The 27,383-nt window shown below is 45.8% G+C and overlaps 1 long non-coding RNA gene across 3 annotated transcripts in view; it reads left to right on the forward strand.

The window, feature by feature from the left end:
* The first annotated feature begins 390 nt into the window (after window positions 1-390).
* Window positions 391-27,383, forward strand: part of LOC144280870 (uncharacterized) — a 31,534-nt gene continuing 4,541 nt past the window's right edge. Inside the window, exons 1-4 of one of the 3 annotated variants that reach the window (XR_013349300.1) lie at window positions 391-526; window positions 16,833-16,985; window positions 21,874-21,960; window positions 24,135-26,559. This is a non-coding gene — a long non-coding RNA (uncharacterized LOC144280870). Of the gene's footprint in view, window positions 527-16,832; window positions 16,986-21,873; window positions 21,961-24,134; window positions 26,560-27,383 lie in introns of those variants that run through there. The other 2 variants (XR_013349299.1, XR_013349301.1) reach the window with 2 other exon arrangements.

Raw genomic sequence — 27,383 nt, forward strand, 5'->3', positions numbered from 1 at the left:
TGTTCCCTCATTCTTCCTGGCACATTTCTACTTGGAAGAGCTTTGGTCTGGGCTCTTGGTGCTCAGTTATTAGGAGCCTCTGTTGCACCAGGTAGGAAGCCATGGAGTGTGTTCACGGGCTTGCGGTCCCCTCACAGATCAAAGTGGAGACACCCTGACTCTTCAGCTTGCTCTGTGAGGTGTGTCTCTGCCTCAAGGCCCTGCTGATAGATGATGGAGGAGCACAGGGTCGAAGAAGGCTGTTGCCCTCTGAATGGGTATGCCTCTGCAAAATCCTTATGTGGAAGCCCAACCTGCCATGTGGTGATACTTGGAAATGGGGCCACTGGGAAGTAATTAGGTTTAGATGAGGTCATGGGGGTGGGGCCTCTTATAAGAAGAGGAAGAGACTAGAGCCCTCTCTCTGCCATGTGAGGACACAGTGAGAAAGCGGCTGTCTGCAAGCCAGGAAGAGAGCTCTCACCAGACTGAACCTGCTGGCACCTTGATCATGGACTTCCAGCCTCCAGAACCGTGAGAAATAAATGTCTGTTATTTAAGCCACTGGTCTGTAGTGTTTTGTTATAACAGGCCAAGCAGACTAAGACAGAGGCTTTACTTTTCTGCTCCCAAAGGACTGGCCCTCCTGGGGTGGAGCAGAGAGCTGTGAATACTGGGTTTTGAATCTGGCCACTAATGATTGGCTGCCGAATCAGTTCAGGGACAAACGGCTGTGCCTGAAAGAGACAGTGTTTTCCAGCCTCTATTCAGTGGGTTTAGAAACCCAAATACGTATGAATGCTCTTAAGCCCACAGAATTAGGCTAGCTTAGTTTCTCCAATTGGACAATGAGGACTTCCTCATTCTATGTGCCAAAGGGTCCTGGGACCTCAAAAATGTGTCATTGTTGTTGAAGTCCTGCAGATAAGTAGCCAACCACCTCTTATGCAACCACGTGTTAAGGGAAGGGGGGATGCAAAAGGTGTCCATTAGAGGCAGGAGGGAGGGAGCGGTCACTTAGACATGTGCCACCTCTTCCATAAATGTTGCCAGACATTTCCTCCTTGGCAGCTGATCATCAGACCTTCAGTGGAAATGAACGCTATAGCGACCCTAAAAAAAACCATTAACATGTATAAACTTTCCACAGTATTTTATGAAGTAGATGAGTTTGCATCATTTTCCCCCCTAACTTATGGCCTGAATATTTTATTTTTTGGTTAAGTTTAGTTCTGTTCAAAATTGGTCTCTTCAGTATCTGCCCTATGTAAGCATTGGGCTAGATTCTAGGGAGGATAGTTGTGCCTGGAACATGGTACCTGCCCTCAGGTGTACAGTCTCGTGAGGGGAGATGCCATACACAGAACATGTAGTATGAGGCCGAGTGTCCAACACGAGTTACAGAGGATGGGGCGGGGAGAGGTTGGGTGCCTAGAGTGGTGCGGCACTGCCTTGGAGCACACCTCAGGTGTGGTCTACAGGAGCAAGGGCCATCTCATCCAGTGAGGGCTGGGGGTCCCTCCCCATCTTGACAGGTGGGGAGATTTTAAGGACTGGGAGGCATTCTGGTTGTGAGGCTATCATATGCAAAGTCTGGAGGCAGCTGTGTGTGTGGGTTCACTGTGTGATAGAAGCAGAAATGTCATGATAGGGTGTAAGACTAGAGAGATCCATAGACAGAGATGGTTTCTGCCTTTGTAGACCGGCAGGATGAAACTGTCTTCTGGGTCCTGGCTGGGAGAAGCCTGCAAGGTATTTGAACTTAGAGATGACATATCCCAAAACCAAGGTTAAGGGAGGTCATTTGGGTGGCAGAGTATGCTGAGCCAAGAGATGGGAGAGAGAAAGGAAAAAACTCACAAAGCACATCCCAGGACTCAGGGGCTTGCTGGACACGTAGGTCTGAAGAAGGGGAGGGCAAAAGGTGACCCCACTGAGCCTCTGCATCCTTGACCCCATTTGACGTGGATCACATTAGAACATACTGAATTTGTCACCCATCGGTCCTTGTCCTTTTTCCATAAATGTTGGTATTTAAAAACTCATTTCTTGCTTTTCTAATGAATAGCGGCTGAAGTCTATGCACAGAGATGACTGTTTTGTTTATACTTGCTTAATGATAAACAGCACTAAGGACATTTTTAAGGGCACCAAAACTTCCTTTTCCAATTTATCAGTAGTAACTTTTACTTTGGCAAATGGAGGGGCAATTGAATACTATTGTCTTAAGCCTCCCTGATGGAGCAGAGATACCCAGTGGGGAGCGTGGGAATCTACTTGGCAGAGGGAGCGTCTCCTTTTATTCCCATATGGAAAGAGACATAAATTTGGGGAGTGCTTGCTCTTTTCCTAGGTTTCTGTGGCCCACGTTAACAATCTTCTCAAGTGAATTTCAAATTCTCTTTCCAATGGGCTGCAAAAGTACTTAAACCATTTATTTGTTCTGGTCCTGAAATCAGAGTTACTTAGTAAACTCCCAAAGTGCCTGAACCATGAGAAGTCAAAGGTAAAATGACATGTTTAAAAGTTGCCATAAATGTTGGCAACTGGATGTGATGATAAATCTGAGCCATTTCACATGGTCAGTTGGGTCAGTAATAAAAGACATGAACTTAAAATATATTTCATCTTGCCTTTCATGGCTATAAAGATCAATAAATTTTGTAAAATTTAAAGATAAAGTGTGAGACATTTTGAATTTTATGTGAATGACTTGCATGGTGACAGTAACCATGTCGTGGCCCTTGGAGCAGGAGGTAATTTACAGTTGATGGTTTCTTGGCAATATATATATGTATTTTGGAGGTAATATTTAAAAATTACCCAGCACATGGTTTCTGATAAAATGCATAACTCAGGTACTTGGAGTTGTTTTATAGGAAAAAGATGAAGGCACACTGTGTAGTTAGGATCCGGGCACGTTGCTCCTCCCTGGGGAATTATGAGTATGGAAACCTGGCTCCCGCCAGGGGATGATAAAGCATGCCTGTGGAAAATGAGTCTTGACTTGAGCTCAGTGCCAGAGTGCTCTGAAATTCAGGGCTCTCCCAGGACTGTCTGCATGTTCCTGTCTCAGCTGTGACCACTTGAGGCTGCTGGGGCAGGTGGAGCAGGCGAGGAAAGATTCCCTGCCTGAAAGGGAATGCTGGGGCATGTGCTGTCACTATGTCCGGTGCACTGTGCCCTCAACCTCTACCCAGGCTTTAAGCCTTGCTCTCTGACACATGGTTTGAGAGCACGAGGGAGATGATGGAGATGTGCCTTCACAGCGAAATTCTGCTCAATGTGAAGGCCTATCTGTTCTCTTTGCACAGAAATCATGTGTGTGTGTGTGTGTGTGTGTGTTTTGGAGGGCTACTGTGCTCTCATGCTAGGTTCCATAGTACTCTGCCCCTACAGCCTCTTTCCACGTGTAGGGGCTGGGTGAGGCTGGAAACTGTAAGCTACCCAATTAGCTATTCAGTTTTAACTGGTAATTAATTGTAATGATTAAGATGGGTCTAGGAAACTTTGAGAATTGACAAAAGGTGACTGACCTAGTTAGATGGGGTGAGGGTGATGGTCAAGGAGAGCTTTTTTGAGATAATGGCACTTGACATCTGAAGGGTGCTCTGGGAGGCATAGGAGGGGAGAGAGTCTCAGGCAGAGCCAGCAGTGCCTGTGATGACCCTGGGGGAGGACGGGATTTGGTATGTAGGAGAAACTGAGGTGGGGGAGGGCACAGTGTGGGAAGTTAGAGGAGTGTATCCAAGGCTACTGAGAAAGGCCAGGGCCAGGCCCAAGGGCACTGGGTATTCAACAAAGGATTTCAGCAGAGCAGTGATGTGAACAAATCTGTATTTTAAGAATGTTGCTCTGGCTTCTGCATGGGGAAGAGATTGGGGTAGGAGGATTGAGTGATAGAAATAGTGAGACCAGTTGGGGCTATAGCAGTAGATGACACAGAAGATCAGGTTGCCTGGACTCAGAAGGTAGCCATGGACACAGAGAGGAGTGGACAAGCTCAAGGTGTCTTTGGTGATAGAATGGACAGTTATGGTTAGCTCTCAATCAGCCATTGTTTGTATTCATTGCTTCCTTGCATCTTCCTTGGCCACTGACAACCACTACTAATTTGTTCAGCTTCTAATTGTAACAAGGGAGGTAATCACACATCCCCAAAGGTGTGTGCCCTTTCACTCCTTCCACATACATGCACGATCTTCCATAGCATATACATGTGAGCCCCGAAATTGCCAATGAAGGTTTATTCCCTCTAGGATTCCAGTATTAGGATAGATGAAGTTTTGCTGAAGTGACAAATTTTCCCATAATCCCAATAGCTTAACAGAACAAGGGTTGGTCAATTGTGAATGCTGTCTGTCCAAGGAGAAGGATGCTCTGCTCCACACAGTCCCTCAGGGATCAAGGCTGGTAAGAACACCTTGTTCTTTAGGCAGAAGAATCTAGAACATGAGGCCTCTTTAGCCTCTGCATGGATGAGAGAGACTGGAGACACGTGAGCTTCTTCTGTATGTGTCACTGGACCTCATGGTTCTGCCAGAACTAACCACCATGACCCTGCCTTACTACAAGGAAGCTAGGAAATAAATACAAGGGAGCCCGCTGAAATACCAGATAACTAAATGAAACGGTGTTTCTGTTTCTGCCATAAGCCTGGATTCAAGGCAGAGGAGACCCAATTAGTGAAAATTCAGAGAGCTGGTGAAAAGGATTCATAGCTTTACACAGTGCAGGGAAGGTGGTTCTATTACAGAGGGGCTCGTTTCCCAGAGCCTGGGGAAAAATGCTTAGATGATGATGACGATGATGATTTTCCTCCTTCCTCTGTCACCTCACAACATTTAGGAATAGCTTAATCTCCTTAAGACAGTATGTAATTTCCTCTCATGCGAAAGCCACATCTGATGGGGTCACCACAGGCCCTGTGGCCCAAGGTCTCGCCCGGGTCCCCATCTACCCTTTCCCAAGCAGAGCACAGCACAGCCGTCTGCTTTGCCCTCCACCTTGGTGAGAGTCAGCCTCCAGATGGCCCCCGGGTGATTCCTGACTCCATCTTCCCTCCTCCATGATGACCTGCATAACCATATTGTGGAAAAGACCACGTGACGCCTGAGGCTATGTCATACAAGACGTTACCCCTTTTGCCGTGCTCTCTGGATGGTGTGGATGGTTCGCTCTGGGGGAAGCTCACCACAACCTTCAGAGGACACTCCAGCAGCCCCTTCTGGAGAGGGCCACCCTTGAAGGACTGCTGCCTCCTGCCGACAGCCAGCATTCACTTGCCAGTGGTGTGCACGAATCATGTTGGAAGTGGATCCTCTCATGCCATTCAGGCTTTCAGGGGACCGCAGCCCCTGCTGACATCTGCCTGCAATCTCAGGAGATGCCCTGAGCCAGAAACATCCAGCTAAGTCCCTCCCTGATCCATCGAAATTTCACGAGATACTCCCTGTTTGTTGTTGAACCTCTTCAGTTTTGGGTTAAATTACTATGCAACAATGGATAACTAATACACCCCAAATTCAACAGACTCCTCCTTATGCCCTCGTGCTATTTCACCATGGGACATTCTCAGATTCTCCTGTAGACTTGACTGCTCCGGCCTTTGTGTTCCCACAGCATGTGGCTTTTCACTTGACTTCTTTATTTCTAAATTGCATTAAAGTTGCTTCTTTCCTTGTCAGTCTCCTTAATTTGAGGATGTACCGCTTGAGGACAACAGTCTGGTCTGGCTCACGCTTGTAACCATATATTTGGCAAAATAGTTTGATGATAGTAGCAAACACTTATTCTTAGTTCATACTGTATGGTCCTAGGAGCTTTATGAATATTGACACATTTAATCATCCCGTCATGTCTGCTGGAGGTACCATTATTAGCCTCACTTTTAAATCCAAGGAAAGCAAGGCACAGAGAACTTGAGTAAGACACCCAAGTTTGCACAGCAAGTAAGTAGCAGAATCAGAATTATGAAGCCCAGCAGTCAAATTTCAGCAACCCTGCTCTTGTCTCTCTCTGCTATCCAACTCGGATTGTGTGTCTTGGGAAGGGAATGAAAAACTATCAGGCGGGCCAAGTACTCAAAGGACTAGGAAAAAAAATTATTAGAAGAAGGGAAGTAGTATGAATAGTATGTCAGGGAATGACAGCAAAGGACAAATGGGCAATGTTACAATCTCAGAGAAATAGACTTCTTTTGAAGAATAGTTTTCCAATTCGTAGATGAGAAGCTTGACTGCAGTTGGAATTCAATCTATAGGAGATGCAGACACGGGGTGGATCATGTGGTTCGTGAAGTTAGGGAAGTCTGAAATAAAATAGAAATAGCCGTCAAGGAAATCTTCAGTATTTCTGTTTGTTTCCATGTCTGTCTGGCTGTGAACACCTTTGGTTGGTTGGGTTATCCTAGCTCACTGGTTCGTTTAGGGCCCCTTCAAACTCCTTGTATCTGGGTAAGTGTGTGGAGTGCCGAGGACGCGGGACTGTGTGTGACGCTTGCTGAGCATTGCTGCAGGCTGCTGCTTCCCGGAGGTGTGCCCGGAGCAGGAGGCAGGAGCGGTAGCGCCAAGTACACAACGAGTGGGAGTCCAGGACTGCTGAGGCGGCAGAGGAATTCCCCAGGAGGACAGAGGAGACACATCAGAAAAGCAACCAAGGGCACAGTAAGATCCAGGACAGCCAACTGTTTGCAGAGCACGCGTTCTTCCTGGGTTGGGTCCAGGCTATTAAAGTAGAGGATGTGTTTGAAATGCTTAAGAGGAATCCTGATTGTCATCACCGCCTGTTAAGTGTGCTCTTGGGGAGATCATCTTTAGCGCAGGACTGTGTGTGGGGAGGAGTCTGATCGCCTGCAGACTTCACCAGCTCCCGTGGTGCCTGGTCCACGGCAACGTCCGCAGGTGTACCTACTGCACACCTGTCACCTCTGCTTGAACTGCTCACGCTAAGGTCTCACATTCTAAGCCGTCGATAAGAATAAGGGTTGACTTTGTCTTACTGGCAGCAGTGAGCAGAGGGAAGAAAGGGGCCCTTTTCTGGGCTGACAGGGGAGCCACATGTCAAAAAGCTGCCGTGAACTCGGGCTGCGTGCTTTTGCAGTGGTGCTGGTGGCCATCCCAAGCTTCGTTAAGCATCCTGCACTCCTCGTCTGTCCATGACACTCTTCAGCGCTGTGTCATTAGCTGCATCATGCTCAGATCACTTTGAGTTTACCAGAGGGCGTTTTACATTATGAGGGTACAGGATACACAGATAGCAAATTAGAGGTGCACAGGGCGTATTATGGATCTCGCTGAGTGGCTGCCCTTAGAACGGCTTGTCCGGCCCTGGGCTGTGAGGCGGTGTGTGTTGGCTTTGGAGCAGCTTGGGAGGAAGAGCTGCCCAAAGGCCTTCCCTGTGCCTTTCCTGGAGGATGCCGTTCATGACTCATCCACTATGGGAGGAGTGCTAAGGGAGGACCGGGTGGAGGGGTTCCTCCATGTGTCAGCACTGGTGAGACCTGTGTCTTCCAAATAGCACTATCTTTGTGTCCAGTGGACAGTCTGAATCATGATGCTGCCTGGACTCCTTTCTTTACCATGGCTGCTGGGGCACCCAGAACCTGAGTGTGGTCTGCTTGCAAATGTCCACAGTGTACATGGGGTCATGTACGTGACTGTCTTGCTTTTCTTATCACTTCTTCCCTTTTACTGTTCATTCCATTTTCTGTCTTTTGATAGCTGACTTAGACTTAAATTCATTTTGGGACAAGGTGGGGTATTAACTAAGAAATAGATAAATACTTGTGATTTAGACAGTGGTGAATACGGAGTCCCTCCTGAGAATTGTGATTCCATCGTTAGGGATGCTTGTCTAGTTACAGGGGAATAATTCCATTCCTTCCCTCTTTGGCTAGACATATATAGCCTTTTGGTGAATTGTTTGATTCGGTGGCCACTTATTAGATGCCGGGCTCCTGAGGTATGTCTGGGGCAGGTGATGCTGACTGCAGAGCTACATTCCAGTGGCAGGAAATAGACAAAGACTCTATAAATGGGCAGTGACAGTGATTATAAATGGGGCCTTCCTTTCTTGAAGGAAGTAAACAATTGGCAGAGAATGAGAATGGGGTGTCTTAGTCATATTGTGCTGCCGTAATACCACAAACCAGGTGGCTTCAACAATAGACGCTTATTTCTCAGAGCTCTGGAGGCTGGAAGTTCAAGGGCAAGGTGTGGGCAAGGTAGGTTTCATTCTGAGGACTCTTTTCATGGCTTTAGGGGGACTATCATCTGGCCATGAACTCACATGGCCTGTAGCTTGTTCATGCGGGGTTGTGGTGGGGCCCGAGTGCACTCACATCTCTTCTTATAAGGACAATAATCCTATTGTATCAAGATTCTACCCTTCTGACCTCATTTTAATCTTCAAAACCTCCCTAGGGGCCCTGTCTCCAAATACAGTTACCTTTGGTTAGAGCTTCAACATACTGATTTTGGGGACACATATATTCAGTTCATTAGAGGGAGGGAATGGATCTACTTTACTATAGAGTGATGAGGGAAGCCCCTTGTGAAGAGGGCAACACATAAGTTGAAAGCTACAGGATGAGCATGAATGTGCTGTGGGAGATGTAGCTGGGGAAGAATGGAAGGGCACAGATGGAGAGAACAGCCAGAGCAAAGGCCCCGAGGCACCCCCTGAAGCCTAGTGTGGCTGGGGCTGCTGGGCAGGTAGAGCAGCCCAAGTAGAGTGGAGAGATGGGCAGGGCCTTGTCAAGCAGCCAGAGTAAGGAGTTCAGGTTTAACGCTGCATTCGGTGAGACATCACAGGAGAATTTTAAGCAGGACAATGTCACCATCTGGCTCAGACTTGAGAAGCTGTGTGGGAGGGGGATGGATTGATGGATTGGAGGGCTTGGGAGCGGAGGTGGGGAGCTAAGTGAAGAGATTGTTGCATCAGTTTGGGTAAGAGGGAAAGTGGCTGGGACCCAGGTGGCAGCCATGGTCTAGGGAAGCCAGTGGAGTCTGTTGATAGAGAAAATGTGGGAGGCAGGTGAGGGGTGCACTCCTAGGTGCTCACCAGAGAAGTCAGGTGCATGGTGATGCTCTCGACTGAGATGGGGGAGAGAAATGGTGTGGGCAAGGTGCACAGTCAGGGCTGGCTATCCCTCCATTCGTGCCTTCATTCCAGGATCGCTACAGCCTGGACACTCTTTCTGGGGAAAGCCTATCTCCTATGGGCCGCTTCCAAATGGAAGTCTCACAGACATCAACCTAACTTGCTCAGAGTGAAACTCTTCCCAGCCCAGTACCTGCCCCTTCATGGTAACACCTGGAACCTGTTTCTGCAGGCCTGCCATTGTCCTAAACATCTCCTACATGTGCCCTTGTCCTAGAAAGGACCCTGTGAGGCAGGGGCACCTCTCAAAGAACAGAGCACAGATGGCTCAAGGAACTTGGATTCACTAGAGAGTACATAGGGGATGAGAAATTTGGAGGGCCTGGTGTCACTGGCTCCCCGGCAGGAGGTACCAGGAGGTGACTACAGAGGAAGACAGTACACACGGGGAGCAGGGGATGGGGTGGGGGGGGTGAGTGGACAGCAGCAGAAGGAAGGACAGTATTGTGTGTTGAAAGCCCCAGCACTCCAGAGAGGTGAGAGAAGAGCACAGGTATGGACCTGGTCACGTTGGGAAGGACATGTTCTCTTGTCCCTACTACGTGCTGTTTGAGTCCCTAGGGCAGAACAAAGGGCTTGAGTGCAGAGTTTGGAGGTGTGGGCATGGGGCTCATGGCCAGGTGTGCTCCTGGCCCCCGAGTGCTGGATGCTTCAGCTGTGGGCACCCCTTTGGGAGGAAAAGATGAGGTCCTAGAGACAAGAGAATGGAGCTGGGCTGGCTGTGGAACCAGGGGAAGAGTATGCGCCCTCTCAAAAGCCTTTATTCCATTTCCCTGGCTTCTTAATAAACAGGCCTAACATCCCCCAGATTCAGGAGGCAAGGGTGTGGCTGTGAGAAAGTAAGGGATCATACGAAATTTGTAAATGTGGGTCAGTTCTCCAAAAAAGAAACTCTTGGGAGTGTCAATATTTTTTGAGCCAGCACTCGAGGGACCTAATTTCCTTAATATAGTAATAACAAACATTTCCCTTCCATTCATGACTCCATGTAAGTATTTCCTTCATGTTTCAGCCACTGAAGTGACAGTGAAACAAAAAATAAAGGCATTTAGATATCTACTTTAATTTTAAGAACCTACTGACTGGGATCCCTGGGTGGCTCATCGGTTGAGCGCCTGCCTTCAGCCCAGGGTGTGATCCTGGAGACCCAGGATCGAGTCCCACGTCGGGTTCCCTGCATGGAGCCTGCTTCTCCCTCTGCCTGTCTCTGCCTCTCTCTTTATGTGTCTCTCATGAATAAATAAATAAAATCTTAAAAAAAAAAAAAAAAGAATCGACTGACTTCAGGAGAAAGACAAAATGTCATTGTGGGGTCCCTGCGTTTGTCGTGTACTACTCCGTGCACTAAAAAGACTATTTAAAATTCTTGCAATGGCTTTAAAATTTCTGGTTTTGTCAGCCTAGGTGAAATAATAAATTCTTATCAGTTACTATGATAGAATTTATTTTAACCTCCAATTGTAGGATAGGCTTTGCAGGCAGGACTGCCCTTACATCGTATTTCCAACCCCACCAGCATGACTCTGGGCAGACTTGCTTCTGGCATCCTGTATGCTATATGGGTGTGATTGCGTCTCTCTGAAATATGTCTTGAGGAGTTTAAAAAAAATGGCACATGTAGAAGCACTCAGATGAATAAATATCTCTTCTTATTTTGTTTGTTTGTTTGTTCCCATGTAATCTGGTTACCTAGGTCAAGAGTTTGCCCAGCTCATGAAAAGAGGAAACCCAACCTTTTCAAGAGGGACAGATTCCCTAGCTGTGTTTTGTGTGCTGGATGGCCTCCACATCATTTGGCCATGGTCTGTGTGGGCACTGAAAAGGGGAGATAAATTAATGCAGGGGAGGAATGGAAAAAGGCTAGTGCCTGGCAGGCACCAGGGCAGGGACCAAGTCCTGTGACTCTGGCCCCTCAGGTCAGCTTGAAGACTACACTTCCCACCTCCCTTTGCAGCTGAATTGGACCAGTGAGGAAGTGCTGTGTGGGAATTCTGAGGAGGTCCCTTAAGGGAGATGATTAGGCTGGGCTTTACGATTCCCATTTCCCCCTTTCTGGGATGTGGATAGGATGGCTGGAACCACAGGTGACTCTGAATAAGGTCATGTGCTGTGGAGGGTAGAGCAGAAAGACGTAAGCTGATAGGTGTTCTCTGGATTAATCCAGGTTCCCTGAGCCATCTGTGTCTTCGTTTCTTCACATGCAAGATGAGTGTTAGTATCACACCCATCTCCTGGGGCATCTCTAACATGAGGAAATATGTATAAACTGCTGAGGATAAGGCAGCCTGCAGTGGTAGGTGTTGGGAAGGCTCTGGTTCCCAGCTGGCAAGAGTGTTGGTCTGGGCTGGTTAGTCCCTGGTGACCTCAAGGAGCTACCACATTAGCCCTGGACTGGCCACTTTCTGTCTTCCATGTGGGAGAATAAACCCTCCTCTCATTGAGTTGCTATTATTTTTTTTATCTCTCTTAACTGTAGGCTGAGTTTAATTTCCTTTTCTTTTTCTTTTTTCTTTTTCTTTTTTTTAAATTTATGATAGTCACAGAGAGAGAAAGAGAGAGGGGCAGAGACATAGGCAGAGGGAGAAGCAGGCTCCATGCACCGGGAGCCCGATGTGGGATTTGACCCCAGGTCTCCAGGATCACGCCCTGGGCCAAAGGCAGGCGCCAAACCACTGCGCCACCCAGGGATCCCTGAGTTTAATTTCTAATGAATACACCCGCCAAGCTATTATAACAGAGGTGACAACAGGAGCAAAGCAGGTCAGCTTGCATTTCCCTTCTTCTCCTGGTCTTACCTAGTCTCGGGAAGTGGTGTGTTTCTTCTTGGCTTCTCTGCTACCTGGTGATCCGTGGCCAAAACCAGAATTGCTACTAGCCTATATAGGGTCTTGGCACAAATTAGAAAAAGGTGCCCCTTTCCTAAGACACTTCCCTGTCATCTGCCAGAAAAATGCCTTCACGTAAATTAATGATGCCTGTGACGGGAGAGGCACGTGCCCTTCAGAAGCAGCCTGCCCTCGATGCTCTCCTGCACCACTGCCTGTGGCCTCCTGAGCCAGTGATTGCTGCCCACTTTGGGGTTAATGCTCCAGCCAGTCCAAGACCTTGAACTTTTCTGGGCCTTCCACCTGTACCTGGCACAGGCCTTAGAACAGCCAGCCACGAGCCTGGGCGCAGAAAGTAGCCAAGACCATGTGAGATGGGGCAGAGGACAGGCTTCAGCAAGTTCCTGGTGATTAATAACTTTTTACATGAGTGGCTAGTGTCTGTCCCCTCTGTCCCCATCATTTGGCTAGTCAGTTGGCAAAAGCCCTGATTGTTGTTCATATCCTGGCCCACATGTCAAGCTGCCTGGCAGGCTCAGGCTGTTACATGGCAGGCTCAATGTGCAGGGCTGCCTCCCTCAACCTCCCCAGAGATCTCTGGGGTTTCTGGGCTCCCCACTTGCCCCTGTGTACAAGACGGATGGGGTCAGAGACAGCTCTGTGAGGTCTTGCTTACATAGGTACAATCTCTGCAAAGGAAAGCGAAAACCCAGGGCTTGATTTTGTGCTTTTCAGGCCAGGCTTCCAGGACTGGCTTTAGGATAATCCTTCTTTTCCTCTTTAGCAATTTCCCCACACCCCTGCCTGCCCACCCACAGTAGATTAAAGGAACTGAGAACATCCTAAGCCCCAGATGGAAAGATGCCAGAACTGTGAGAATGTTGCTCTTGACTTTATAAGATGGTCAACATCGATCTGAAGAAATATGATCTGACATGGAAAAAGCTCATGGGATTTCAGAAATTACCAAATTTGCTATGAGAAAGTTACTTGTCCTAAAAAAAAAAAAAAAAAAGAAGAAGAAGAAAAAAAAAGGATTCCTAGTCTGTCATAGTTTAAGTTTCTTTGTTTGGTTTGTATATTGAGAGGGAAAAAAAAAATTTTAAGTAGCTTTAACTTGTTCTGCAAAGAATATGAAAGTTAAATCTTCTTTACACATATGAAATATTATTATAGACTAAGAGAATTAGAACTTATTTACAACCACACCCTAAATGTATGTAATAAAGCAAATGCTGTTTTCTTCAGAGAAGCCCCCTGGGCGATAGAAACTTATTCTAACCAAGCCCTGAAGGCACCTGCCCAGAAATGATCTGGATCTATCCTTTCTAAATTCCCCCCAGAATCTCAGGATGGCCCACAAAAACACCAGCTGGCTGGGAGTAGACATGCATCTTATTCCTGGCCCTTCTTTGGTTTACAGTTTGACTGTAAACAACGCTAGATTGTTTCCAGAAAGCGAATCTACCTTCAGAGGACAATTGGCCACTATTCAGGATACTGATGAGAGAGGCCACAGTGAGGCACTTTCCAAAATATAATTCAAAAAAGTGCTGAATGAGAGACTCCTAACTCTGGGAAATGAACAAGGGGTGGTGGAAAGGGAGGTTGGGCGGGGGGTGGGGGTGACTGGGTGACGGGCACTGAGGGGGGCACTTGATGGGATGAGCAGTGGGTGTTATGCTATATGTTGGCAAATTGAACTCCAATAAAAAAACAAAAACAAAAACAAACAAACAAACAAAAAACTGTTCCTACAGAAAAAAAAAACACAAAAAACAGAAAAGTGTTGGGTGATGGAAGCTTCATGTGAACAAGCCTATGGCTTCCCACAGGGAGGACCTTGATGGAGGGTGCTGGCTGAAAATCTAATTCAGATGTGTTTTCAAAAGCAGCTTTGAGGAGTGCATCTGACCTACGTGCAGTCAAGGTCTGGGCTCCCATGCCAACTGGGAAGAACAGAATTGGCTCTCCCTGACCAGACGAATTTGATTGCAAAAGCGGGAGCTCTCATCCCCGGATGTATGTTCTAGATGGAACTCAAGTCATAGCTGAGAAAGAATCCCAAACTTTTGTCAATACTGAAAGCCTTCTTATGAATTAAGGGCTTTAAAATATTTTTATTAGTAAAGGAAAAATTAATCACGTATTAAAAAGATTGTATTTCATTAAAATGTACACGTGTAACAGTTAAATGCAGGCTCAGGAGGAAACTGAGTTTGATTCCATAAAAATGTTGGAGTTGCTGGAGGCACTTCTGGCAGTTTGTGCTGTCCTGTCTCAGCCTGTACTATACAGGTCCGTGGACTTAGGGTTCTATGTTTGTGGAAACAAGCAAAGTCAAGAGATTAGGAGTCAGGCACCTGTGAGGGCCTGTTGGAGACCTAGAGCAGGAGGGGAATGGGTCTTAGCTGTGTCCATCTGTCTGTCAATACACCTGCTTAGTTCCCTGAGCAGTCCCCAGAGGAATGCTTCCCGAGGGAATGAGCAGGTGATGGAAGCATTTGAAGAGAGGCAAAAAAAACCCCTTTCCAACCTTTGGTGACAGGCTGGTGTCACAGGGCACAGCCTGTTCAGCGGCAGGAGTTCCGCACTCAGAAGGACACATGCCTGGTTCAGCACTCTGCTCTTCCCATCTTGTAATTTTGCATGATTTGGCTCAAAGGACGCCAAGATCCATGTGCACGGACTCCTAAAAATTATGTAACTCATCCTGATTGTCAGTCACTCCCAAAATAACAACTTGGGTGCCTTAGGTGGTCCTGCTGCATCTGACAGAGGTCATGTGACTTCAGAAACTACTAAATTTATTCAGAGGAAGTCACTGGCCCTCAATAACAAAGGGGCTCTTACCAGATGTCCATTGAGAGATGAATGATATATATACCACATCTTCTTTATATATATACAAAATGGAACATTAGCCATCAAAAAATGAGATCTTATCATTTGCAACGATGTGGTTGGAACTATAGGGTGTTATGCTGTGTGAAATAAGTCAATCAGAGAAAGACAATTATATTATATGTGAAATTTAAGAAACGACACAGAGGATCATAGGAGAAGGGAGGGGAAAAGTAAAACAAGATGAAATTAGAGAGGGAGACAAACCATCTTAATAATAGGAAACAAACTGAGGGTTGCTGGGGAGATGGCGTGGGGGATGGCGTAACTGGGTGACGGGCATTAAGGAGGGCATGTGATGTCATGAGCACTGGGTGTTATATAAGACTGATAAATCCCTAAATTCTACCTCTGAAACCAATAATATGTTGTATGTTAATTAATTGAGCACTCCAGAAGTTCTCCTGCCATCCTTGATGACTCCCCCAGGTCCACATCACCCTGCTAGGAGTCCAGGCGCCATGTGAGCCTGCACCCCTAAATGCAGGTGAGCGGTTCACCCAGCCGCAGCCAGTACGATGTCCTGCTGGACAGCCAGCCTGTGCTATCTCGGAGTCAGATGGACAGCTCACCTGGAGCTTTAGCTACTATCTCTAGAAGAGAACCTGGCAATTCCTGAGCATCTCTGACCAAGACTCTCCCTGTTCCTCTCAGTTGGGGATTTCAAAAAGGCAGAAGCTAGATCTTTGAGGAAAGACTAACCTTTAGCTAATTAGGACAAAAAGAGAAAAAGGCTGCTTACTAAGGCAAAAAAAAAAAAAGAATGAGAAAGGCAGGAAAATGTATGCTTCTTCCCCTACCCTCATTCTGTAGCTCTGTTGAGGAGGAAATGCTGAGCCTACTGAGCCTTAGTTCGGGATGGGAGTCCACTGCTTATTCCAGAAACATCAAGGTCCCGTGAGCATGTCCACACCTATGGTCTTCTTAGGCACAGAAACAGGCAGACAATCTGACTCCAGAGCCCAGACTCTTAACTCCTGAGTCATGAGAAGGATCTGGAGAAGAGAGAAGAGCAAGTAGAAAAGCCCTGAGGCAGGAAAAAGCATGACGTGATCAAGGCACAGAAATAGCTATGGCAGTGATGGCGAAGATGGCAAGTTGTGGACCTGACCTTGACAGACAAGAGAAGGAGATGGATCCCATTGTGGGGCAGCAGGTCCCACTGGAAGGTACGGCCCCCTCTGTGTGGCTGGGGATGCCACTCTGCTCAGGAACTGCAAAGGCCACTGTCACACTGATGCCCAGAGAAAGAAGAGACCCCCATCATTGACTGATGTTTCCAGGTGTGCTGGTAGGGTTGCAGTGATCCACTCCTTCCCGCTGGGCCTGGCCTGTGAGCAGCTGGGACACTGGCAGGCGGCATGCCCTGGAGTGGGAGCAGCCGGTGTCTCTGAGACGTAGCAGTGCCAGCTGGCTCACAGAACGCTCCAGGCACAACCTGCAAAGCCGCTGGGATTTCTACCCCACCTGCCCGCACATCTGCAGCTTCATAACCTTACCTCTCCACTTCCTGACTCACCAAAAAGCCACACTGGTGCTTCTCAGCTTCTAGGGCAAGAAAATACTGTAATGCGTCTGAGTGCAGTCATGGACGGTCCCTTCAGGCTCTATCAAGAAATAAATCCTGTAATTCCTGTGGATTGCAAAACAACAGTGAACACATCTTACGCACAGACTTTAATCATTTTACCGTTGACATTTGTTTTTACCTAATTTTTTAAGTAAATATATCTGTGTCAAGGACCACAACATCAAAACATAATTCTTTTTCTTTATGGACAAAGAAAGCATTCCAAATTTATGTACTGTGGAAACACTTCAACTATGTGTCAGATGCCATCATGATAAATCACATCACAAAAAGATGACTTACTTATTAAAGCATTTTTGAATAGATAATATATTCACATAGTTTAAAAAGTAAAACTATATATTTTTATATTTTATTTATTTATTTTAAAGAGAGAGAAGTGCAAGGGAGATGAGGAGCAGAGGGAGAGGGACAAGCTGATTCCCTGCTGAGCGCAGAGCCCGACGTGGGACCTGAGATCATGACCTGAGCCGAAATCGAAGTCGGACCCTTAACCAACTGAGCCATCAAGGCACCCCTAAAAAGTAAAACTATATTAAAATGTATGCAGAAAAAAATTTCTCCCCCATCCATCCCATAAGCCCCATAACCACTTCCTGAACCTGGTAGCTAATTTTAATTAGTACTCATTTATCCTTTACAGTTCCTGTATGCAAATACAAACAAGCAAAAATACATTCGTGTTCTTTCCCTTTTGCATGATAAGAAGCATCCTGCCTTGCTTTTTCCACTCACTGTGCTTTAGTGGTCTTTCCATATCATTCTCCTGAAAGCTCCCCAGTCTCTGTCACATCTGCATAGGAGACCGATGTTAGGATAGGCTGTTTGGTTGCACCAGTCCCCTGTGAAGGATCCTGGCCGACTCTTGTCTTCTGCTATTACAAGTGCTGCCGGATAAGCCCAATATCACCTCATTTCACACACATGCGGGCAGAGCTGTAGGATAGATTCTCAGAAGGGGAAGTGCTGGGCAAAGCTTCAGTCTCTTTCTAATTTTGGCACATGCTGCCAAAGTTCTATCATACTGGGCCTTCCCATCAGTAGTGAATGAGAGTACTTGCTCCCCCCCACCCCCCGCCTTTCCAATGTTGTTAACATTTGGGATCCTGCAGGGGAATGCTGGTAAATGTTTAACACCCTCCTCTAAAAAGCACCCCCCCACACACACACATGAACACACAAAAATGGAAAAGCCCTGATTTGTAGTGTCTGCTGATTTCTGTGGGGTCACTACTTGCATGCAGGCTGATTTTAAACTACTGGTATAATGTCCCTGACCATGGATTTGAGAAGAGTCAGGCAACAGCACACATCGCATGCTACTTCCACTACACAGAACAAGAGACAGAGGTAGCCCAGGTAATACTGGGGATTCCTGGGTGGCTCAGTGGTTTAGCACCTGCCATTGGCCCAGGGCGTGATCCTGGAGACCCGGGATCGAGTCCCGCATCAGGCTCCCTGCATAGAGCCTGCTTCTCCCTCTGCCTGTATCTCTGCCTCTCTCTCTCTCTCTCTGTCTCTCATGAATAGCACACATCGCATGCTATTTCCACTACACAGAACAAGAGTCAGAGGTAGCCCAGATAATACTGAAATGTAGCAATAGAATAAGGACATTTTGAGTTTTACTTCCTTTGTTTTTAATTATAATGTATGAATTATAAGGTTATATAATTGAAATCTTAGTAATAGCTGCATTTAATGACTGGCTTGCTAATATTCCTGAACCTTTAATAATTGGTTCCTGTGGGCTCATTAGAGCCAGCTTTGGTTTACTACTGGAATTTTGCCAACCCTAAAGGTAGAAAATGCTATCTTCATAGTTTTAATTTTTATTATGGTGGCTTTATATGTCTAAGAACCATTTGCATTTCCTTTTCTGTGCAATGTCTCCTTGTGTTCCTTGCTCATTTGTTTGTTGGGTTTTGTTCTTTCTCTTATTGATTTCTAGGAGCTCTTTATACATTATAGCAATTATCTCTTGCCTAAGTTATGAATTGCAATGTTCCCCCCTAGTTTGCTGTTCATCTTTTGTGTCTGCCCATGGTATATATATATATTTTTTGCCATGAAAAAGTTGTGTTTTTTAAAAAAGATTTATTTATTTATTTGAGAGAGAGAGAGAAAGAGTAAGTGCATGGTTGGGGAGGGTGAGGGAGAGGGAAAGAGAGAATCCCAAGCAGACTTTCCACTGAGAGTAGAGCCTGATGTGGGACTTGATCTCACGACCCTGAGATCATGGCCTGAGCCAAAATCAAGAGCAAGAATTAGAAGCAACAGGATTATATAATTAAAATTTTCTAATCCTGAGTCTCACATATACCAGGTTCTTGTTCTCTAAGCAATCTATACAATTCCTGCATCCTGTTGACATTGTTATATTAGAATTTGCCTTTTTCTTTTGAGCCAGGTCCTTTTTTATAACCCTTCTCACTCTGTGATACCACTAAGATGCATGATATATGAAAGATAGGCCTGGCACACTTCAGCTAGAAGGAAGTGCGCATATAGGAATCATAATCTATCTATCAGGTGCTATATTACTAGTTCCGTGGCAGTTAACCCCAGCACTTTTCTCTAGTATTATTTCCAACATGGGGAGTGTCTTCACTAGTATTTGACTTCCCATGTGGGCATGTCCTGCTCAGTCCACCTCTCTCCATTGGACACAGAGGGCCCAAGGATCCAAGTAGGATGTTGGTGCATGGTTTGGATTCCAGAAATGCTAGTTGAATCACCAGCTGCAGAGGCATGGACTCCACCAGTGGATTTTCATCAGCATCCACACCATCCTTGACAATCCCCTTTAACATTGAGTGTCAGCATCCACACATTTCCAGGGTTCCTGGAGAAGCCACACGTGTGGTTTGGATGCTGTGATGTTAGAATGCAGGTGTGTCTGAAAGCCACCTGACTGTTTATAAAGAACTTTTATTTTCAGCATCTCATTTTTGGTCCAGACTTTAGAAATGAGGAAACTCGTCCTCAGATACAAGAGATTTGTCCAAAGTGACCCAGTTGCTCCTCTAGCTTTGGGCACTGCATCTGGCACATGCTCTGTCCTCAGTGAAATGAGGAGCATTTGAGATGACATGATTTTCCCAACTCCCATCCCAGTGTCCGTGTCATGGTCCCATGACAGGCATGACTCAAGACGGCTGGTTTTCTTCCTGAGGCACTCTACAGGGGATCATTGGGAAGAGCCCTGATCATTCATGCCAGAGCTCTGCCCACATATCCCAGTCTCCCTGGCTCAGTAGACCTCATCGTCTCAACATTCGCCATCAGAAATGCATATGATAACAATAATACCCAGCAATTTTTGAGGGCATTCTGTATGCCAGTGGATGTCTATGTGTTTAGGCCTCACTCAGCCCCATTAGTATTATTGCTGTGTCATTTTATAGAGATGGAAATTGAAGCTTCAAGAGGTTATAGAACTAGTGCAAGCCAGACCAAGGAAATGGTCCAGCCAGGCGGAGATACAGATCTATAGGGACCCACCGGGATTTTTGGGCCCCACTTGGGATTTCCAAACACATTCTTGTTTTATAATCTGCAGACACAGAAGTCCTCATTTGACAGAGGCCACATTCCTTTACATTGTAGGAAATGCAATGACAGTGAATCACCATTGGGGGAGAGCTCTGATCTCCCCTTTGTGGCCACCCCTGCTCTGAGGCTGTGCTGCCCACTTGTGATGGAGACAGCCTTGAAATTCTCTGTGTCTACGGGAAGGAAGGAGAGGGATTTTGTTTTTCACTTTTGCTGCCATAACTAATTTTATTTAGGAGAGCATTGTGTCTTTGGAGAGAGAATTGTAAACAGCAAGAGAATAAGAGGACTTCAGAATGAGCTTGTGTGTGCTCCAGACTTCCGCCAGCTCATGACAGCTTCCTGACCCCAGCAGACTGGCAGCCCCTGGGCTCATGGGACAGATGTTGGCTAGGGGCCAGAGTCTGAGCAGAATGGCCTGGGCTGGACAGTGATTCTCCCCAGCCAGTGTGGCAATGAGCCCATTCCTGAGAAGGCGCCTTGGCTTGGAAAAACACACTGTGGGTTAGACATTGGCATTGGGAGCAGGGATCTGAGGCCAGAGACATGGCCAGGCATCCTCTGGGAGGCCCGGCTTTGCTGCTGGGCTAGTGCATGTTCTCAGGAGAACTGGGCCCAACTTAGGAAATGTCCTATCACTCAAGAGGAAATCTGATGCCTAAGAACTGATATAATTGGGAGACTGATAAAAATTAGACTGAGAAGTGGAAGGCCTAAATGAGGAGCCATAATGTTTACTTTTCCTTCAAAATGCCTTCCCTCTTGCTTATCTCTGATTGTGAATACAACATATTCATCCAAGAAAACTTGGAGCAGTAAATAGAAATCTCTCATAATCATTTCACTCAGAGATTTCACTTCTATTTTTTTAACTCCTACTTTTTTAAAGACTATATCCTACTGATCATTTTATCAGGAACACGAAATCAGATTAATTGAGACCTCTGATTCAAGACACACTTTTATGATCAATGGCTTTCTTTTTTTGTTTGTTATTTTTAATAATGAGCATTCCCCACCCAAAATGAAAACTAGGTTCTTTCTAATGATCTATAAAACTTTTGGGCTCATTTTTTTTCCCTACACATACACATCTCTCTGTCTACATGGCCTTTTTAAACTTTTTTTTTTTTTTGCTTATTCAAGTACAAGCTGTACACACACCTTTGTGTGCCTCTCAGGGGGTTTTTGGTGGTGAAATTTCATCACTCAGGTTGTTTTCCACTGTACTGCCCTTTGGATCTCAAAATGGACTGCCCATTTATCTCTTTCTGTGCAAGGGCAGGCAGGGTTGGGAGAGGCACCAGAATACATCCCCTCATTTATCTCTGGGGCCGTAGCAAAACCACCTCCCCCAAGCTCAGGCAGGTGTCGGGTCAGCTTGTCCTTGAGGATCTTCCATAAAGGAGAGGTTTCAGTGTCTACTGTGGCCTCCATAAACTGCTGTGGTCAGACATGCGTCTTTGCATCTGAACCACCACTGCCCGATTTATGAAATTCACATGGCTTTAAAATTACTTGGTAGAAATTTAAAAAGCTGTTATTCACCATCATGTGCTTCCCAGCCTTCTCCAGAATGTACTTTTCTTTCTGTCTTGTTTCTTGTCATTAATTTCATACTTTGGCTGTTCTTCTCTCTATTATTTCTCTTTAAGTTTTAGATCAGGACTTTGGGCATGTTCACACCCCAGACCTCACTAGGGAGGCAACTCAGCATCCCCCATGAGCCAATAGATCTGGTTCACAGCTGTGGGAGAATTTCTCCCTTCGTCCCCACTCCCCATCCTCTTGTTTCCTCTGTTACAGATTTTCCCATCTCTTCCTTCCTCACGTCCCTATGCCTCTCCTTCCAACCAGGGTTTGCGGTAGACAAGTGTCCAATATTGGATGAGTCACATGCTGTATCCTGTGAAAGTCTTGTCTTATGGATGCCAGAAGCTACTGGTGAGTGCAAGAACAACTTTGATGCTCATTTGAGATTGATAGATATCAGGCAAATAGTAAAAGTTTCTTGACTTTGCTGCAAATAAATGATTTAAAAAATCAACAAATGCAAAAACAGAGATTTTAAAAATCCAACATACAAATACCCAAAACAAAATCCTTTCCTATTATGGTTAGTATTTCTGCCAAACTCAACTTGGGCTTTTGACTTTCCAGATGCTCTTGCATAGGGCTCAGTTTTGTTCCTCTTTGATTATGTGCTTTCCTTGCGCCCATCTTTGCACATGTACTAGCCTCATCTGAAACCGGTCCAGATCGCCCCTGTACAGGCATGTTAAGGTCAGGCCAGGCCAAGCCTGGACACAGACGAAGGAAGTGAGTGGGAGACCCTGAGGGGAATTTTGTTGGATCTGTGAGCTTGTTGCATCGTCCAGGCCCTCTGATATATCCAGAGGAGACAGACCTGAGTTCTGGCCCAGACCTGCCACTTATTAGCTGTGCAAACTTGGGACAGTCAGCCAACCCATCCAAGGCTTTGTTTCACACAGATCAAGTGGATAATGGTTCCCACATTGTCACATTGTCGTGATGGATGAAACAAGATCATGTATGTCACATGTCACCAGGGTAACTGGCAAAAAGAAATATTGACCACTGTTCTTATTATCAACAATGATAACAACACTAGAGGAAAGCCTCCACTCACCCCAGCCCCCTACCCCGGGGCTCACAGGCACCATGTAGCTTGCACAGGCCACCCACCCCATCTGGATGCCAGTCTCCTGGTCTCTTGCTCCTGCCCCTGTTCCTGGCCTGTTTTCTCCTTTTATTTGAGGAGTTCTATCAATGCTCCCTCCCACTGAGCTCTCCCACTGCTTGTGCCTTCACCTCCAGGTTGGCCTCCTAGATTCCTACCCAGAGCTGGCACTTTTCAGCCATCTCCTGACACCTCTATGCAGCTTCATTTCCGGTGACTTATTCTGCTCTGTGCTCCCAGACCCCCAGGGGCATGTCCTAGTCCTTGTACAGATCATGGGTCTAGACAGCAAGGGGATTGAAGACAGGAATTAGGGTGTCCTCATCCCATTCTCCAGTCCCTGGCAGGGATCTGGCTGGAATGCACGATGCACTGGATGAAAGCAAGGAGAGGAGGTGGATGGGTAGTTCTTTCTTTGTTGAATCCAACTTTAATAAAATGTTCCTTTCTAGTTGCAAGACCAGAGCAACTCATGTCAAACATCTTTTGCATTTTAAAATCTTTGTTTCTCTTAATGATCCCTCAAATCAAGCCAAAAATATGTCTACCTTTTGATAGTTTCATTAATTTCCTTTCAAATCATTTCATTTGGATTCTATGCAATTCAGGTGAACAAATATTTCCACATTACTCATTATATGTTGGGTATTACTATGCACACGTGACTGAGAGAGGATGGTCAGAGTTTCTGCCAGGACAGTATTCACATCCTATAAGGGAGCGAGATGGTGAGCACAGATCCGTAAGCACACAGGGTAATTTAATTTTAATAAGAGCTACCCCAACCACCATCCACCACCACAAAAGAGTCAGAGTAGAATAGCAGGCTGTGAGGGGTGGTGATGTGTGTGTATGGAGAAGTCCTGAATGGTGAGGGCAGCTGCCCCCTGGGGATCTGGGGAAGAGCATTCTAGAGGAGTGGCAAGCATGAGGCTGTGGGATCACAGAGAGTCAGTGTGTTTGAGGGACAGAAAGGAGGCCAGTGGGCCAGAGCACTGAGGAAGGGGGCCAGGGTGAAGAGGTAAACCAGCGTCGCGATTGCGAGGATTGCCGCATTTTCCACTGCCCAGACGGAGGACCCCCTTTGGACTCAGAATGTGGGTGCTGACAGCTACGCTGAATCCCAAAGCCATGAGCATCCATGGCAAAGAGCCATTTCTGGGTGGCATCTCTGTAAACAACACAAAAAAATAAAAAGAATGCCATCGTCCAAATCAGTGAAAATGGATAACAAATTGAAAGAATTTAAAAGCAAACACTTTGGGGAAGCACTTTTCCTTCAGTAGCCTACTATCATGATGTCTGCAAAGCTGCAAAAGGACATAAAAGCTCTGGGAGGGAGCATTGATAGAACTCCTCAAATAAAATAAAAGGAAGCAAAATTGGCACCAACCGTGGGTCTGTTTTTCTGTCGTAGCAGGTTCAGAATGGGCACGTGCGGCTGACAGCGCTGCGCCTCATCCCAGACGTGCTGGACACTCATCTCAGGAAGGCTCCAGACCCCATGTGTACAAACAGAGGAAAGGTTTTAGTTGAGAAGCTACGAGGGACCATGAATGAGATGCTACCTGAACAGCAGCAGCAGCAACAGCAAAGACTTGTATTTCGTGGAGAAGTCAGACACTTCTAGAAGAGCTGCGGAGAACAAAGACCATGCAGGGAAAACAAGTCCTAAACTTAGAAAGTTCTTTTGTGAAGGGAGAAGACATGGGCGGAAGGCAGAGGCACTGCACAGTCAGCTGAGCAACTGCTTTTTGTAAATCACTCTCTTCTGGAGCTCTGCATTTTTTTAAAATGTAGATAAGCAGCCTAGCATCCAAAGCAAACTCAGCTTAAGCTGAGAATCCAAACAAACCATAAAGATGCTGGTACCCCAGTTCAAATCCAAGTGAAAGCAAAGAACAAAAGGAAGCAATGTTGCTTGTGAGAACATGTTGATTTCAAACTAGATTTTTTTTCTATTTCTTTTTTTAAGATTTTATTTATTTATTCATGAGACAGACACACACATACACACACACACACACACACACACACACAGAGAGAGAGAGAGAGAGGCCGAGACATAGGCAGAGGGAGAAGCAGGCTCCATGCAGGGAGCCTGATGTGGGACTCGATCCTGGGACTTGATCCTCGGGCTTGATCCCGGGACTCCAGGATCATGCCCTGGACTGAAAGCAGGCGTTAAACCACTGAGCCAGCCAGAGATCCCCAATTTTAAGCTGGCTTTCTAAATTGCCTACACTGACACTTTGGATGGAGTGGCCTGTCGTAGTCAAGGTATTTATTCTTTTGTGTGTGTGGAATAAGGAGGAAATGCACCTAAAAAATGAATTTAAAATGAAGCTTTAGATATCTTCCACACATGATCAAATTATAAAAATTTGAACCAAAAGACCAGCTACAGTTATGACATACTTTTCGGAATGAATTCTAGAAAATTAATGTGGTGTGGGTGAGAGAGCAAGTCTTTGGGTATTAAAAAACCCAGGAACTGAGCAAAAGCACATGTTTATTCCAGAATCGCCCCATAACCTCCAAGTAACAAGTGCTGCATGTTGAATTCAACTTTAAAAAATGGCAAGGAGAGCAGTACACAGCCCTCTCCACATGCTGAAATACAGGCACATTCTTAATGCTTTTAAATATGAAATAATTACAAACAAAATGACTTAGAGAAACTATAAGCATCAATGCAAGTTTCTGACTTCAGTTGGGAAAACAGTGCATCTTACCTCAAACAAAAGGCAGACACTGTGCTTTCTCCCAAAAAGGAACTGAAGAAAAATGACCTTTATTCCACACTTCCGTGTGGTTCTGATCTAATAGCATGACAGATTGTGAAAGACCCCCTAAAACTTCAAGCAAAGACCCTTCCCCATATTCTTCTTAAGAAGCCCAGTGAATGTGCACTAGGAACGTGGGTGGTTTATTTTCCATGAGATGCATTGGAGGGGAGGAAATAAAAGAAGAAAATCTGAAGCCCAATGTGAAATCAGACACAAGTAAGAGACCTTCTTATCACAGATGAAGGAAAGAGATTAGTAGCTCACCAGTGCATTCCTTGATAGAATGATTTCAAAGCAGATAGGAGAAATCAGAATTTTAGGATTTCACAAGCTCTGCTGAAAATAATTCTACATATGATGTTTTAGATATAAGAAAATTAGAATAGTCTGTTGGCAATATTTTTTTCCTCTTCAGCTTCAGTGTTTGCTGGATGTTAGTTCCAGTCAAAATGAAGTAGTTCCATTCCTCCCAGGTTTCTTCTCTTGCAAACAGAAATATCCTTGGACATAACACAGCAAACGGGAAGTCTCTGAAAGGGGGCAAGAAGGTGGACTGCCCAGGGATGTCAAGACTTGAGGAATGACATGGCGGGGAGTTCAGTTTGTATATTTTCCTTCTAAATGGGACAAAGTGCTGGAGAAGTTTGTAACTCAGAACCATCAACAGATACAAGCAAGAAAAAAAAAAAAAGCTCCACGAAAAGCCTGCTTCCCCCAGCCAAAAGACTGGGAAGTGAGCAGCACTTCCTAGCAGCACAGAAAATCTTTGCATAGTACCCCACCCAACACCAAATACCTACAGAAAACCTGTCTGCTATTCCAGGATGAGAGTAGTACTGATCTATAAGTTCCGTGTCCTGTAGGTGGAATCATCACTAGATTCTGATCTTTCTGCTGGGGGGTTGCTCTCCCATCTCCCCACCTGGCAGAAACAGACAGTGCTCTGATTCCCCCACTGCGAAACCGAGTGGGGAACAGATCTTCTATACTTCCACCCCGCAGAAGCAAGTTGTAATGGTTCTTCCTCAATATAATTTTGAAAACTCCTGAGAAGTCTTACCCAGTGTCCTGTTCTTCTTCCTTCTTGAAGTGCTAGACTCCTTCTGTTATCATTTTCTTTCTGTTTAGAGATTCCTTCAGTCATTATTGAAAATTATGCCCCCGAGGACAGATTTTCTCGTGAAGTGTCCTTTCATCTGAGAAGGTCTTGGTTTCCCCTTCATTCCTCTAAGATATTTTTGCTGGGCATATAATTTGGGATTGCCAATTTTAAAGGTTTTGTTTTTGTTTTTGTTTATCAAACTTGAATAATGTGGTGCCACTTCTTTCTGGCTTCCATGATTTCAGAGGAGACATCACTACTATTCACATTGTTGCTCCCCTGTAGATAATGTCTCATTTTCTTTCTAGCCTCTTTCAAAATTGTTTGTCTTGGGTAATCTGAAGTTTAATTATGATACATCTTGGCAGATAAGGTCCTCCAGCCAACCAGCCCTCCTTATCATGGGGGTCAGGCACAGTGCCCACTTACATCTGAATAGCAGGCTTCAGACCCTTGCCAGCCTATGGGATTATTAAAACATGTTAATCACATCATCCCACAGGATACAGTGGTCACCTCATACTCTTGTTACTACAAAGCCTGCCTCCCATGGCCCCTGCTGGTTCACTGTACTCCAGACTATACACTGGAGTCCAGGTGGTCCTGAGTCCTCCTTCCTGGGATGTGAGTGTAAGTTGTTGACAAACTGTGTTAATTTTATCTGACTTGTGTTGGGTGTTAGGTGTTCTGCCATTCCTATAACAGTAGGATGGGAATCCCTCACCAATAGAGTGAAAAGGAGGTGTTCAGCATGGATGGAAATGGAGAGTCTTAT

This window comes from Canis aureus, chromosome 12 (assembly GCF_053574225.1).
Source record: "Canis aureus isolate CA01 chromosome 12, VMU_Caureus_v.1.0, whole genome shotgun sequence".
NCBI classification, from domain to species: Eukaryota; Metazoa; Chordata; class Mammalia; order Carnivora; family Canidae; genus Canis; species Canis aureus.